Source organism: Hesperophylax consimilis, chromosome 16 (assembly GCF_061612785.1).
Source record: "Hesperophylax consimilis isolate HC1 chromosome 16, BYU_Hcon_1.0, whole genome shotgun sequence".
Classification (NCBI taxonomy): Eukaryota; Metazoa; Arthropoda; class Insecta; order Trichoptera; family Limnephilidae; genus Hesperophylax; species Hesperophylax consimilis.
In genome coordinates, this window is record NC_142851.1 from 13,077,607 (window position 1) to 13,096,138 (window position 18,532).

Genomic DNA, 18,532 nt, shown 5'->3' on the forward strand with positions numbered 1-18,532 from the left:
CATTCAAAGGCTTTTTTTTAAATCGTGACAAAGGTGATTGAAAAAATAAATCAACTTCATTAAAAAAAAACAATAACGGACTCACCTACATTCACGATGACTTCATCTTTTTTTTTCTAGCCATTTCACCCACTGATACATTTGAGATATTGACCTCCATTAAGTTTTTATAGATGTTTTCAATTCCAATACCATATCTCATTATAACTCTTATTATAATGTACCATTTACATAAAATAAGAACGATCTATTGTCTGTTACTGCATTCATTGCGTACAAAAAATTAGAAAGGAAACAAAGAAACAAAAAATAGATAAGTTGCAAGTAGAGCGTCATTCGGAATGGGAGTAAAAAAACCTGAGGCGAAGCTTTTATGATAAATAAATATTATAAATAAAAGAAAAATGAGTACCAATGGTACCTTGTAGGGTAGGTTTTTAAATCTCAAAAAAATTACGATAGTGAAGGTATTTTTATTTTATTTTTCTGTTGAAGAATACATTTTCTATAGTGATGTAAAGTTAGCCGATTACCATCGATAGTATCGATTATCGATTTGCTGTCAAAACCACAAGTTAATTTTTATTCGTAAATTCAGCGGCGTTGACGTCAAGCCAGGCGATGTTGGAGACAGCCGTATTACCAGACATTGACGTTTTCTATGTCGTACTGACGTTGTAGCCAATTGGAACCATTTCGGAATGTGCGGTTTTAGATAGTTATTGAAATCAATTATTATGAATGAAAAGAAATAAAATTACATATTTTTATTTCGATAATCGTAATCATAAAAATAAATTTTAAAACTTCCATAGATTTGTAACTGTTTTGGTAGTAGTTAAAGATAGTAGTTCTGTGATAGTAAACGTATATAATAAAACAAAACCATAAACTCCTCAAGCAGATGGGTACTTAAATACCGACCTACTTAGTTATAAACATTATAATATTTTAAATAAAAATTTTATAAATACAAATAAGGAATTGTAAAATTTGTCTAAAGCTATATCACTATCTCAAAGACAATTCTTTTCCATAACTTTCTTCAGGCATGTAGGTACCATAATATTGAAAAGCTCAGTCAAAGTTAGCCACCTTGTAAAAGTAACTTGCTTTAATAATAAAATGAATACATCAGATTTTAGAAACTAGAAAAGCGCAAACAAATTTACAGACAGATGAAATGACAAACGATCGAGTTAAAACAGGATTTCGCTACGATCGGTCAATGAGGCGCATACGTCGTAAGAGAGAATGGCAATAACATGACATTTCACATATTCAAAGGAAAAAAAAAAACATGAAAACAATTTAATTTTTGTATATTCGTGTCACCTGTGTAAAAAAACCTTCTAAAAATATCTTTCAATTATTTTTATGAAATTTGACCGAATTTGTTGGTCGTGTAATAGGTAATTATAATCAACAGTTTCCTACTTAATAAAAGTATCAAAACATCATCTCACCACATAATCACTCGCAAATCACAAGAGCCAAAATAATCAAACACTTTCAAGTACCTTATATCAAATCAACGCAAAAAACATAAATACCTGGCACCACCATAGAGCTATAATTAAAGGTGCTACTGCTTTGTAATATCTCATCGAAACTTGTTCTATTAGAACGCAATAAGCGGTGCTTGCAGACGGAATCGGTAGTTTTAGTTGGGAGAGTTGGAGGACAGTTGGAGATCAAAAAACGGAACCAATTTTTTTGCTTCATGTCTCGTCTAAATATAATATATCAATGGTCACACATTTTCAATTTCTTTCTATAACACAAACAAAACCTACATCACCCAAATAATTTAAATTGGCTGTTCAAATGTTTTTTAATGTGGTTGAATGAAAAAAAAAGAATGGACATTTGAAATATTCTAAACTATCTGACGTTTACCTAGCGTTGTTCAGGGACTTGAAAATACAGGGTTTTTCAATAAGACGTGTTATTTTGATATTCAATCGTAAAAGATCAATGGTTTCGTTGCTTGTGTGGCACGTAGCGCCGTATTGTTGAAAGTAAACGTTGTCTAGATCAATACCATCCAATTTCGGACATAAACAATCATTAATCATTTCTCGATAGGGCAATCCATTCACCGTAACTGTTGCTCCAGCCTCATTTTCGAAAAAGTAAGGTCTAATGACTCCGCCGGACCATAAACCGCACCAAACAGTCCCACGTTGAGGATAAAGAGGATTTTCAACAATAACTCTTGGCTTTTCCTAGCCCTAGATGCTACAATTTTGCTTGTTGATGAAGCCGCCGAGGTGGAAATGGGCCTCATCACTCAAGATGATTTGCATTTGATTCACTCAAGTGAATTTTAATAAGTTCAATGCGTTGTTGAAACGTGTATCGTTCCATTTTTATTAATGGCGTAGTTTTTACTTGTCAAATGTCAAAAAATGATAACATCTACCGAAATAGCGGTCTATTCAAAATAACACCTCTTATTGGAAAACCCTGTAGTTTGGGCTATTGTTTTGAGATTATGATTTCTAGAGTACCTGACAATTGGGTGCATTTTTAAAGTGAAAGTAATATCATTGTATTTTGATTATTATTTGTTTGACTTGATCGTGCTATGTCTTCCTCGGGCGTCCTCTTCAACCACTCACTTCCAAATCATACTTTCTCCTTATACCACTTTCTTCGTTCATTACTTAGGTGTCATTTTGCGACCAATAACTGCATGAATTGATGTTTTCCTCGGGCATCCCCGATTTTTTCTACCATTCATTTTGTGTAGTATCATAAAATCCACATTATGAACGTTAAAAAAACTACATTTTGTCGACATTAACTCGACTCCGTATCTCATTTCGGTGCAAACATATTATTTTGAACAGTTTTTCCGAGCGTCTCCTACTTCTACTATTTCGGCTCCTCTCTAAACACTCCTAGCACTAATAAGAACAAATTTTGAAATTTACAACGAATCGGGACAAACGAACAATTTTTTTTAAATATATACAGATTAACTAATACTACATACTTGTAGATTGATATTTCATGGATTTTATAATGAAATGATATTTTGTTACAACATAATAAAATATATGGTGTACGGATTTTTTTGTAATGTTAATTATAACAAACCTACTAATAAATTTTCACAATTCATTTATTTCTTGTCCAGCTCTCATGCAACAACAACAGTATACGCTCTACCCATAAATATATTAAATACAGTCGAAATTGGTTATAACGATCACGGCAATAGCGATTACACGGCTATAACGGACAATTACAAAAATGATATTTTAGTTCAGGCTTATCTTCATATTCATTATTATAATGAGGTCGATCACTGATATACCGTGCAAACAATTTTGTCAACACAATTTCTTAATACTTGAATGGGTCGTTAGGTCTCAAAAATAAAATAAATTGGAAGCCTTGAACTATATAGTGATGGTGTATTTTTCATTTTTTTTCACTCTGCCTTGAAAATATTCTGTACATTTTCGAATATATTGATAGTAGGGGTAAGTAGGTAGATATATACGACTTTAAAAAAATCTATTTTGGATAACACGAGTAATGTTGAAGCAAATTTAGTTGGTCCTCTCGTGCTCGTTTTAACCAAGTTTAACTGTTTATCCATATTACCCGCCTCGGAACAACAAACTTTATTTGATGAGATGGACAAAGAATCTATGAATACAAATATTACAGTAAAATAAACGCCCGGGTTGCTGGCATTAAAATTGAAGTGATTTGATTTGTAAGAAAATTTTCCGACTTTATATCCGGGTTAAATCTTCCCCATAGGAAAAACTAAACCCTTCCACACACTTTTCCACAAATGATCATCTAGTCAATCCACATTATGCAAGTGCATTATATAAGCAAAATAAATACAAGAACAACACGTCAAATCACCAGAGATCATATGGAAAAATAATTCACCGACTCCAGATATTTTCATATCAAAGGGTTCGGCTCGGTAGAACTCCTAACAGGGCCTATAAATCCTACTGATCCCTCAAGATAAATATTTAAAAAATCTTTCGTAATCCTACATGTATTCAAAATGACTGATTTTTGCATTTTTGTTTATAAATTTTTTGATAGATCTAATACGCCTAAATTTTGAATGAGAGAGCTAGGTATAATGCCAGTAGCCGAAATAACAAATGGTAATATTTTTATAGTCTGAGAATGCCAAATTCTTTTTATCTCATTTCCTAAATCTGTGTTTTTTTAAACAGATTTTTGAATATTACAAGAATTTGAAAAAGCGACATCAATGATATAAGTTTTATATGATATCATTATTAGACTCTGAAAAATTCCAATTACATCGCTAATGAAGTCATTGACAGTGCTTACTATAAAACTATTTACGTCACACGTGTGATGTTACCAAAGATATTACTTCTAATGTATGTAATGGATGTTACAATTAATTAATTAGTCTTGAATTTTTTGCCATCGCTAAACACGACCATTTTGCTAAATGGCCCAGTTCCCACAATATATATTTTCATCCATAAATCAAGCACACAGTAAAAGTGTCTTGTCATGAATTGCTTGTTTTGATGTCACTAGTAGTTCTTTCATTTAAGATCACGATTATTGAATGAACTTTTATTCAAAAAATATAACATACTTATTCGTGATATAATTTATTTAATTTTTTAATTAAGGCGATGCACTACGTCGTGTAATATTTTAAATTGAGCCGCTATGAATAACAAGCATTACGTAGATAGCGATAAGGTTTAAATTCCCGCTTAACACCATCCGCCTGTTTTCATTTATGCAAGAAAAAAAACATGGCCAAAAAGTGCTTTTTATTTTATTTTGTGGATGTTCAGGCATAAATATATTTTTTTTTTCATTTTATAAATAACTTAATTTTCCACATTCTACAATAAAATCATAACCGAAAATGGGTTTGTAAGTAGGAGATATTGAACTTTAAAGCAGTTTTCATAGGCCTTATACATTATTTTTTTCTGGGCTTATAAAAAGACTTAGACTATAAAAACTACTCGATTATTTTAAAGGCCAAGATGTATTCTACTTGCAGTATTTAATTAAAGCATCTGGAACATTTCTAGGCGACCAAATTTTCAAACCAAAAACACATGATTTTGCATTACTACGTAAGGCATCGCCTTAAGCGAAAATGTTGAAAATATTTAATAAAACGTGACTGAAGTTTTTTCATGCCTATATATAGTACAATACTTATTATAATTCAATAATATTTAAGCTGAAATAAAATAAAATAAATAATCTGTAATTATGGTGCCTTCTATGCGGTACGGTTGTACATAATGTAATGTGTTTTTTAAGTATTTATGTTTTATTATTTTACATTTTGATATAATTTTGTAATATTGGATTTTTTGTTCTTTAATCCATATTTTTTTTGTCTCTTAAATGTTTTTTGTTTCCCTGGCTTTTTATATCGATTGTTGAATGTTTTTATTGCCTGGTATTTGTGGGGTCTTAGTCCAAAGCTTCTATTTAGCGTCGGATTTTTTTTTAATGTTTTTTTGTACGCTTGTCTAATTGGTCTATTTATGATATATTGTGTTTGTTTTATCAAAATTCAGTGGATGTCAGATGGAACTCATCTCTGGGGATACTGTGAGCAGGGTCTTTTTTATTAGGGGAAGGAGTGAACATGGGTTTTGAAGAGACTCATGTTGTAGGAGGGAAGAAACACAGAGGCCGGCAAATCGTTCCAAAGCTGAGCTGTTGAACTCAACAACGAGTCCTAGAAACGACCCGTTCTCTTGCGAAGAATGTCATCCATGTACATAAGTTGGGCGCCCGTTAAGTGCATTAGGTATACATAGTTAAAAAAATGCTCTATTTCAAAGCCGTGTGAATTAGTAATTACAAGAATTACTCACATTTTTACTATTTGGTATAATGTTATCATTCCCATGTTCTTTATCACGAAAAGAAAATGCTCGCAGTCAATGGTTGCTAAACCTTCGTGTGAATAATGTCTGGTATCTCTTACTAGGAATTCCTATCATTTTCTTTTGGGGCTCCCACGTCATTATGGGTCGACGCGCCAAAGAAATAGCCACAATAACTCAATGCAATGTCACAACTTGGCCCATTTCACCCTACTTACATAATGCTTTTATGTGCATATCTACATAATAATTGTTTGACATCGCTTTAAGCCGTTAGTAGATAGTTTACTTTGAAATTTTGAATTGAGTTCATTATTTTATGTGATATGAATGGAATAAAATCATTAGCTTTAGCTTTGGAGAGGCTGTGTGGAGTGTCCTTTTGAGGAGAGGAAGTAGTACCTACTAATAATTAGATAACAAAATAAAATGTTCATTGTTTACAAGAGACCCATGTTATAGAAGGAAGGCAACACAGAAGCTGGAAAATCGTTCCACACCCAAGCCGTTGAACTGAAGAACGAGTCGTAAAAACGACCCGTTCTCAACTGAAAGATGTCAACCGTGTCCAATCGATAAAAAAATGGAGCTCTGCTACCATAACATAGTCTTAGGTGACCGTATCTGAATAGAAAGATATTTCCCAACCTTCTTCTTTCCCGTCTCCTTCCCTTCCCACCCCTTTCAGACACACAAAATACACCAAATGGGGATGCCACAGACCTTCCGGTTAGTTAAGAGCAGTTGGGACTGTAATACTGTGGAACGGTATTCACATAAAAAATACTTTTATTTGATTTCTAACCTAATTTTCTTACTTAAAACTTACTCACAACAAATTTAAAATTGGGGGAGCCTTGCGCTAAAATGATAAACACGTGGATAATAAATTAACAATCCAGTTATTAGGGTGGTTATTCGACTGAGTGACCAGTGAGACGTAAAAGAAGTTGTATTTATATGAAATTAAAAATTCTAAAAAAAATTCATTATTAAAATTTTTTTACTGCTTTTACTATTTTACTGCAAATAAGATCAGGTAAAACTTGTCAATATTTGTTGGGTAATTTAGCGGGTATATATTGAAGAATAAAAAATAAAAAAAGTACTTCCTAAAACACTCTGTATAAGATTTTAACTTGTGATATAATATTACGTTTCCAATAATTGCTTTATTTTTTGTTCGTGTTAAATCTTTTTAATAACGTAATAACGCCGTAATAGTAAGCATGTTTAATTTAATGTGTAGAAATTTAAGAACAGGTCAGCCTTTGTCAACATTCAACATGAATAATGACTACATCAATTGCATGTATGTATTGCGAAACTAAAAGCAATAAAATAATCCAAAAGCAATAGTTGTTTAGGTATGAATGCATATGCATGTGCGAACAATACCCTTATCAGGGTCGGATTTATCGGCAACTTGGAGAAATTAGTGCCTCTGGCCTCTCGTTCTGGGGGGCTTCAATATTCAATATGAGGCGGGGTAATAGTTACATTCAGACTGGCAAACGAGGCAGCTTTGCAACAAATTATCAAATTTTTAAAAATACTAACATTTTTTTAAGCCGATAATATTTTTTTGTAGATGTCTAGATTCCATTTATATATGAGATTCTAGTTGTGTGAAGATCACAATGAACCCTTCAGTATGATGAAAAGGATTATAAATAATACCATACCAACGTGATAGGTAGGTAGATTTTTATTCTATTTAGTAGTTGACAAATTTTTTCGCATAATAACCACTTAAGACTTGCAATACCCTAATACATTAATTTGATTGTCCCTAAAATGTACAATTCACTACAGACAATCTTTGAAGACACCGTTTTGCGTCAAAACATCAACTCTTACAAAAATATATCAAATCGTGGCTAAAACTCACTGAAATAGATCTATTTTTCTTTAAGTCTTAACAGTCATTATCTATATTATAGTATTTACTCACAAACAGAGTAAATAGGAAAAAAATATCCTATTTTCTTTTTATTATTTTGACTTTATCGCGCCTATTATTTTTTTTTCCTAGCTTGCTTTGACTTTGTGTAATTCTTAATATTTTGTGTATAATTTTTAAAACTTAAATCATAGAATTATGTTAAAAAGTATTATAATAACCACGCACGGGCTTTTTTACCTTTGTGGGTTTTTTCAACCATTTTTTTATATTTCCTTGTATTTTCACTTTACTATCCGGTATTTTAAGACTGTTTGAAAAAAAAAATTGGAAAGCGTTTTTTTTCTTAGTCTTCCTCGCTAGAGGTTCTTGTGCTGAAGCCATAGATTGACATGGTTTATTTAAATACTTTTTGTTACACAATATCATTCTGGTTATCTTTTGTGTGGTGTAAATGTGTTTTTTTAGGTTTTTTATATTTTTTAAATTTGATTAAAACATTCTTCGAGTAGATATTTAGAATGTTTAGGCTGCAGAAGATTTCCTTTGGTGGCATCCTCGAGGGAGCTCTTATTGTGTTGTCATTTAATGGGATTGTTATAAATAAAAATCATAATTGATAATTATGTACAGACATACACTCAATTCTTCTTCCATTTGAAGTTGTCGGCAGTGAAGGCTCGTGACTCTTGGGTGTACTAGAATGCTAATATTACAAAAATGGCATATGTTATTGTAGCTGAAAACTTTTTTTTATTTTTTTTTCGGAAATTCGATTTTTTTTATGAAGCTTTTCAGGAAATCCGTACAGCGGCCAAACTGAAATTTCCTGAAAGTCTTCATACAAAAAATGTTTTTCAGCTACAACAACATCAATAATGCAATTTTTTTGTAATATTAGCACTATATTACACAACAAAAATTCACGAGCCGCCACTGGTTCTCGATAGCTTGGTGGGACGCTCGATTGTCATTCGGAATACCGTTAAAAATGTGTGGAAGATTAAAAGTTTATTCTTCTGATTCTGGTCATCGTACTAAAAATACAATCATTTGATTCATAATTCTTGATTTGAAAAATCGCACATTCCGAAACGGTTCCAGGTGGTACAACGTCAATATGACGTAGAAGCCGCCAGCGGCTGGTTAGACGGCTCTCACCAACGTTGCCCAGCGTGACGTCAACGCCGCCAAATTCACGAATAAAAACTAACATGTCGTTTTGGCGGCAAATCGAAAATAGCACATATTAAATCGTTATAGAAAATTCATTCGTCGTAATCTTTTTCGATTTTTTTTCGAGAATTAAAAAAAGATTGGAAATAGTGAAAGTTAAAAAAAATACTTGTTGAAAAACTCTATCTTGTCTACCACACAATAATTTACACCAATCTGAAATTTTTATAGAAGTAAATCCGACACTGGCTACTCTTGATAGTGTACGGCAACTTTCACTGCTGTTTGCAGTCATTCGAACATCTCATGATAATGTCGTCATTACTCGATAGGTTCATCGCATCCGTTCCCACAATATTATCTACATTATTCTTATTATTAAATTATTCACGCATTCCGCTGGAAAATACCACTAAAATCTATGCTGACGTATCTAGACTTCATAATCTGAACAAATGGTGATAATAGAATAATTAAACTGGTCACAGCGAGAGCTGGTACGGACGTTATTGAAGTTTATCCTCTTCGTTCTCGTGCATCTCACACTCTAATCAGTAGCTAAATAGACAAATGCGTAGGACTACTACTCAGGCAACTCAATATGTTTAGTATATGGCAACGTTTTGGATGCGTTGTTTCACAAAATTTGGACAATTCACAAAATTTCAACGTTCATTTTGGGGTTCTTTAAAAGTCCGATTCAAGTTATGTTGTAATATCATGATAGGCCAGTCGCTTGACAGAACTGAAATAGTAACAGAACTTGAAAAGATCTTTCACAGAACTTGAAAATTAAAGAATTGAATCCAACCTGAAGAAGAGAACCCAACAATACCCAAGTATGTATTTACAAGTTAAAAATAAAATGTTATAAGATTATAATATTATGTTGAAAAGTTCTAGTATTAAGACTTAAAGTTTTTGAGCTCTTAAAAATATATAGATTATGTTTTATGATAATCTCGTTAAAGGAAAATTATTAAAAAAAAAACACATTTGGTTCTGCTGTTTAACATGCTATAGATGAGAAAAATTTCACATTGTATCTTTCAATGATACTCAAATTAGATTTCGAGAGATTTTTGCTCTATTATAAATAAATCAGATTTTCATAAATATTTTTAATAAAATCGCTTACGCCTGATAATTTAAACCTTTTTTAATATAAGCGCGCTCCCTCTATCAATTGTAATTACATATCTCACTTTCAAACCATATTCTTCTTCTTTTTTGACTCTTACTTCAGAGCATTAACAGAAAATTCGGATACACTAATCGCGTGCTCAGAGAAATAAAACATATAACTTCCTAATTGATAAGAAAATACTTATAGAAATAATATTTGTTTGATCAACAGTGGAGAGTTCAGTAACAGTTTGGCAACGAAATCCAGGAGCGGATTGGAAAATAAATTGGCGAGGAAAATCATAAAAACGAACCTATTATTTTTTCTTCATGGCGCCCTTATCTCAAAATAATATTATTTCATCTAAAAGTTTGATGAAAATACTACAGCCGTTTTAAAAAATTCTGCACTTCGTATGTAGGTATGTACATACAGTATGTTACCTTTTAAATTTTAAAATACAGTTCCACCAAGCGCGCACCGGTTCCAAATCGTAAAATAAATGAAGTTTCATTATTCTTGGGATAAAGAGATGGTATTTTTTTAAAGGATAGGGAGTAGGATTATTAAATAGTTTTCTATACACAACTAGATTTACAAGTGACAGTGGATATTGCGAGAGATAACGTCTGTGCTAGAGGAGTTCTGGGTTCGAAAGAGATCATAAATAAATCAATCACCAGATATCTTCGGGATTTTTGTAAGAAACAAATTGGTCCTAAAAAACCATAGATATCCCAAAATATACAGAGTACAATTCTCATTCTGAGCCTACTTATTATACTATACACCAATGGAAAACTCTGAAAGTTTATTCCATAGACTTTCAGAGTTTTTCATTGGTGGATATAGTTAGGCAATCATATGACGTCACAATATGCACCGTTCCAATTTTCCATCGGAGTTATACCCCCCTGAAAGAGATCAAGCAAGCACGCCCACTGTAGGTACCTACATAAACCTTTGACTGTTTCCGTCTCACTCTAACACTGCAAAAGTTAAACTAATAACTTTATTATCCTACAGAGATCATGCCATAAAGTAACTCAAAAGTAATTTTGAATGCAATCTATTCAAGCGCTGCTGCTGAAGTTTTCGGTGAAAACTAACATTCTGTAATAGGGGGCGTTTATAAGGAAGTAAAAGAAGTTATTACTTACGAATGCTATTAGCTAGTTTAGAAATAGTTCGCCCCTGACAGATTCCGCCTGATACCATTGATATTAAAGATGGCGTGTAGTTTCGTTTGCACGATTTGTAAATACTTTGACGTAATGAGTGCAAGCAGATCAGAACTGGCACGTTATTAGAACGACTAAAAATTCGCATAGCGATCGAAAAACCCTTTGGCGTTTGAAAAACCACCGAACAAAAAACATACAGGATTTAGCATAGATTATGGAAACAAAGGAAATAGGCCTTGTGTAGGGCTGCCATCCGTCCCGATATATCGGGCTTGTCACCGTTATCTAGCTTTCTGACCCTACCAAGACCCAAAATGTCTCGACAAAACCTATACAGTGCAATTTAAAAACCAACACAATGCAGCAATACTAACGAACATTTTCTGCGGCTTTGCTGACTAACAATATTGCTGACATTGCTGGCAACGCGGGCACAAAAGTGTCACTAACATCGTTCACCCATAATAGCGTCCGTGTTATAGCAATAAATATAGATACAGCATTTTGGCTTTGCATCGCTCAATTAATTCCGTCGAGTTACACCACATACAATTATTTTTTACTGTGGCACAATGCTGTAACTGCAAAAATTCCTTTTTGTAATAACAGAACATTGCAACTTAAAACACAGCATCCTGCTAGAACAATGAGGATAACTTCACAAATAAGCTATATTTCCATTGCAACGCCGTTGTCGTACATCATGTACCAATTCTAACTGTCATGTTGTTCCTCCACAGAGCTAGTGTTGAGATAAATGAATTTTTGGACATTTTGTTAGTGTCCTCGCAAACTAAATGTAGTAACTACTTTAATTTGATATTTTAAACGAATTGTCAACCTAACCTTTTACAAAATTTCAAATTGTTTCTTCTCTCAGTTCACGAGGAAAATAACAAAATGCAGATATGCCATATTGCCACTACACGGGCATATGGCAAATCGCAGCTACGCTCAGCGGAGCCTTGCCTTTTGTTTCTACCTACACACCAAACGCATAACTTTCATGGGCTCCACCAGATCATAGAAACGTTGTACTGTTTGGTATTCGGCAACAGTTGGCACGCTTCAGTCTCATTTCGCCATTTGTTTCAATAATACAGCAAATAATAATGGTCTGTGGTGTAACTAAACCATTTGTATTGACTATAAAAGCAGCTGATTTCAGACACATTTGAGCACATCAAAAACATACTTAAACAATCATATTTTATAATTAATAATAACATTGTGATCGGTCCTCTTTTTCGCTGCGCCACTGGCGTTAATAAGCAATAATGCATTGGGGATAATGCAATGATGACCTTGACATTGTGTTAAGATTAATCCTTTATATCCTCACCAGTAGCAGGTAGCAAGGCAAATCCGTAAAGCAGGTCACTGTACCACTATTCACCTGTTGTAACTGGTTACGCGATTTCAGGTGCACTAGAGTAAATTATTTAAAATAACTTTAAATCTTTTTGTTAATTAGAACTTGTTTTTGTTTCAAGAACTCCACTAAGATTTTTTTCGTAGATTATCGTGAATAATTTCGCGGTAATAATTTCGGTAGGCACTTACAAACGATATTTTTATATTATTTCCATGTAGGTTCCTTTTAAGAAAACAAATAGATTTCATTTTTCTCAACTACACCATTATTGATTTCCACGTAAAACATTGGAAAATATTAATAGGTTTTAATAACAATCATAATATTTGGATGATTTGTATAGCGCCCTTTTTGTGCAAAATCACCTCAAGCGCTCTGTACAAATATATAATACATTTCTATAATGATCTATGTTATTACTAACTATATATGGGGATAATATACAGTACAATACTAACCTGGTAACTTGAGATTAACGTTATATCTATAACGTTATATTTATATAGTATTGTTTAAATTTGAATAAAGGTCTTTAAGGATTAGTTGTTTCACAAAATTTGAACAATTCATCAAATTTCAAAGTTCATTTTCAAGTTCTGTGAAATTTCTATTCTAAGTTCTGTTATTATTTCATGTAAAGCAACTGGTCCATAATGCTATAATAACATAACACGAATTTAATTATCCCAGAACTTTGAAATTTAAAGACTTGTTAAAATTCTCTGAAACAACCCGTCCTAATTAAGATGTTTCAAACTATCTTCAATCGACGTTTTTGATGATTATTAACGAAATACTAAGAGAAAAATTTAGTGTCTTAGAGAATTAACTTCATTAAAAGAACCCATATAAATTGCAGCCTTCCTAGCGATTATTGCATTGTGGAATTGACTGGCGCAATCATAGAGCCATTCGTAAAACTGAAAGTGGTGTGCATCGGTTCCAATACCTGACTGAAAACATAATATTATGTACCTATCTGCACAGTGGCACATCGCCACAATGAATCTTGGAATTTCGTAGATAAAACTGGATTTATATATTATATCCCTATGCTATCCGCCGCCTTTTATTTCGGAACAATGCACCACTAACATAATCACCAGAAACAAGTGTACAAGGATATGGACTTTCCGAAAGGTGTATATAAACATGCGAATACCTCAGCGCAGGTTCTTCTATGAGGTGTTCACAAAACTTAACCGTTTACACAAATCAGTTTCTGTTTACTTAACTTAACATGTATTTTATTTATTTACACTCTGTTCATACAAATATTCTCACCTGAGAACAATCCAGATAAAAAACTCTATTAATATACAAAAAAACCTACTCAGTAAAATTTATTTATCTTAAAAATACAAATAACATATATTATGATACAGCGCCCTTGAAGTGATTTATCACGAGAACGACGCTATATAAATTAGCCAAATATTATTATCATCAATGATCGAGAACATCTTTTTTTAAAGCAGAGATGCGTACATTGGTAAATAAAGTTTTAACATACATTTTTCAGTAAATATTAGAGCCCTTGCTCTCTTGGGCAATACTTTTATACGAAAATAATATTAAGAATAATTATAAGAAAAATAAATAGAAAAGAAAAAAACAAGAAGAGAAAAAAAATATTACTGTATAAAAATATAGTGGTATTTGTGATAGAAGGTATTATTAATAAAACATAAATTAAATGGACTCCAGTTCCTCATTGAGAAAGGGTTTTTTTTTGTACTTTTGAATTTTGTATATTATGTTTTTGTATTGTTTTTTTTTTATTGTTTGTTTTGTATAATTTATTTTTGTATTGTTTGTTTTGTATAATTATTATATTAGGATTAAAAAAATCGGTAAATCATTGAACTTGGATAAAATTCTTTTGCAAAATGGTTATTATATTTAGTAGAAAAATGCATTTTATTTCTTAGTACCTAACTAAACGGTAATCGGACAAAATCCACCTAGGGATTAAGTTAGGTGATTTTAGGTTAGGTAAGGTTAAGTTAGGTTGTACTAGGTTGTCATAAGGTTGGTTAGGTATGTTAAGGTTATACGACGGTAAAAATTCTTTTCAACGGAAGTTTCCTGTTCGTAGGATATTTTGTTAAATCAAAGAAGTGCACAATTCGTATTACTTGGACCACTGTGCATCTGTCATAACATCATATCCATTTCAAGCTCTGCTCAACACATCAACCAGCAACTACTAAAGTTGTCGTAAATACCGGCCGACAACGTAAGAACAACTTCGCGCATTTACTCTTCCGGTCTGCGGTTACGTAGTACTAACTTGACGACGGTAAAAGATTGCGAATATAAGAACATGTCTTGTTTGTGGTTCCATTAAAAAAAAAACAGAACAGTGTCGAAACAGAAAATATCAAAATTTTTTAGAAAATTTGAATTAATAAAATAATTTTTAGTTCCATATTGTGTACTAGCAGGGGATTATCCTTAGATGATAGACATATATAATGTTGGAATTTTTTGTAGGCCTTTTTAAGATATAAAATTCCGTAGTACATTATTTTGATGTATCTCATAAGGTTTAGCCAGCGTTAGCAATGTAGTGCCCGAAAATATATGTTTACGTCTTGATTATAAAACATCGAATTTTCTTTACTTTCTATAAATATAATATTCATGTATCATATATATAAAATATAAGAAAGAAATTCTCTAAATAATAGTGAACCCTGTCAAAATCCGTTACGCAGTTTAGAAGAACTAAGCGCACAAACTGACAGACGCGGATAGCAACTTTATTTTATACTATTTAGAGAAAAATTATATTATGTCATACACATTTTAGGGGATATTGCGTGGAGTTTATTTTTATTGAAACAAAGAAGAGGAAGTTATGGGAAGAAAAAAGGTATAAGGGGTTGGTAGGAATTGGAGATAGTAATTTTAATTTCTTTATATCTTTGGGTGACCGGATAAATCATCACAATGATAATTCATCACATCTTTAAAAAGTTATATAAAGTCATGGAAAGTGATGAAACAAAAACTTTATTAACTGGGTTAAGTAGGTTAGGTTAGGTTTAAATTTTTGTATCGTTTCTAATGACTTTATATCACTTTTTAAAAGTGTGTTGAATTGTCACTGTGTTGAGTTACCATGGAACCATATCTTTGAGACAGTAGATTTAAGAGATGCAATATTGTATTATTTAGTACATTTTACTATCGACCAAAATTGTAAATAAAATAATTTAGTTCTAAGCCATCAATATACGAAACGTGAAGAAATTTTGATCATATTCTGGTCTGTCTCTGTTCTTTTTAAACGGTTACCCTTTTTGTTACCTAAATCCCACCTATAGATTGAGTATCGAGTAACGTATATTTATATTAATAAACTTTGTTGTTATTACAGAGAATAGGTATATCTGTCCATATGGCAAAGCAGGTTTTTGTCTACAGACGGCTTTGGAAGGGTTGCCATACTGCATCATATATCAAAAGGTGTCATCCTTTTATTCATTGCCTATGTTCGGTATTGAATTATTGGTAGTTTTTATATGATTGCCACACAAGAGTTTCAACGGCCGGTGTCCCTACTAGGGAAATGTTGAGAGAAGTGGAAGAGCAGGAAAAGAATTAAACATTCTATTCGAATCTATGCGTATTAAATCGCCGAGAGCCTTGGTAATTGCCCAGACTGCTCGAAAGGTCGCTACGCTACTGGAGACTAAGGGTGGCAAAATTAACACTTCAATTTACAAATCCCTACTTAAGGCTTCGTTAATAAGGGTTCAAAAAAAAGAAGAAAAGTACTGAAGATGGTTTGAAAGTGAATGCCAATGATAGAGGGAGCGTGCTAATATATACATATTAAATAAATATTTTTAAAATAATACAAAATGAGTAGGCGTAAGCGGCTGTTATAAAAAATATTTAATAAAACACGACTCATTTAAAACAGAGGAAAAATAACTCGATATCCAAGTAGCATTTAAAAAAACACTGCGATTTTTTTTCATCCCAACAACATATTAAATAACAGAACCAAATGTGTTTTTGTAATTTTTGGAGCAAAATTTACGATTTTTTTTTATTGAGGGAATTTCAGATTAAAGGTTTTTTTTAATGTGACTACCGCATAAAAGTCCCAAATGCTCCCATCTACCTGGTGCCAGTGAGACTATGGCATCCCCAATTTGTGTGGTATGTTGTGAGGGGAGCTGGAGCTAGTAGAGAGGGAAAGGATATGGAGGGAGAGGAGGGTATGGAAGTACCTGGCTAATCAGATCTGGTCACAACACACTGCTAAAGCCATTACAAGCAACGTTTAAATTCTGAATGGAGCCCTTAAACCAGGGCGATACTAAGGATGGGTTGTTTAAAAAAAATTAACACTTCATCGAATTTCAATGTTAATTTACGAGTTCTGTGAAAGTTTTATTTAAGTTCTTTTATTATATCGGCAAGTTACTTCATAAAACTGAAATGATAACAAAACTTAAATAGAACATTCACAGAACTTGAACATTTACTTTGGAATTATATGAATTGTTCAAATTCTGTGACAAAACCGGTCCTAAGATCATCTTCCATACTGGTACGTTCCGCATCTTCATAATGATAACATATATTTTTTTTAGGTTCCATGATAACTCAACACAGTGACAATTCAACACAATTTTAAAAAGTGACATAAAGTCATTAGAAACGATGAAAAAATATTTTTTTTAACTTAACCTAACCTAACCTAACCCATGACTTTATCTAACTTTTTAAAGATGTGATGAATTACCATTGTGATGATTTATCCGGTCACCATTTTTTTAAGAGCTTAGAACTTAAAGCGTTCAAATGAAGAATGTCATATGTCGGTATAAATTAGAAATTTCTTTCTGAGGAAGGCGGCAAAGGAAAATATCGTAGATCCATCACTACCAAAAGACATAACTGTATTTTTAATTTATAGGCCCATGTGTTAATAAGCCAATTCTATTGCAATATTATTTGTATATCATAGAATAAAGAAGAAAACTAGAAGTGTATTATTTACAAATTTTAATGGGAAACAATTGTGCCATTGACTTAGTACATTTTGGTTCTAGACTATTTAGCACGCGGAAACATGAAATTGCATATCGCTATCCCATTCGAATTTCGTAATCATGTTGAAACACAGTATTGTTTGAAAATACGAGTATCAACAAACACGCCCACGGGGCACTTCTTGTGTTATTCTTTTTTCTATGGTACAAGCAAAATGCCTCTTTCGTTCAAACATTAAATACTTGTTAAGCCACGCGTTGCGGTAAAGTGGCCATTGAATGAGATTGCGTAAATATTCTTAGAAAATAAATAATATTGACATGTTAATTTAGTGAGCAAGGATTAGTTTATATTACAAAATTTTTCCTAACTGTAAATTCATAACAAAAATAAAATATTTCGAACAGTCTGTCGAAATATTTTGTAAGAGTGAACTAAAATAATAAATATTTGTCATTTTCATAGAGGAATTATGTTGTTTTTTTTTTAATTGGTAAAAATAAATAAATTAAACTAATACCACCCGACTGTCGGGAGCTAGTGGTACTATGGCATCCCCAATCTTATAATAATGATTATTATTTGATTGTCGAAGACAAAAACAAAAAAAAAAGTGAAACAGAAAAGACAGAAAAAGTTTTGGACGCATCCAAAAATTCCCAATTCAAGAAGAAGATAATTTCTATACACCAACGAATGTATATCAATGAAGATAATCTCTATACAGGGTGACCGAGAGTAAAGTGCACTAACTTCGCGGGGTGATTCTACAAGCTTTTAGAAGTAGAAAAGGCAAATATATTTTTCTCAAAATCCAACGTTTTAAGATAGTTTTTAGGTAAAAAAAAGTTTAATTGTTTC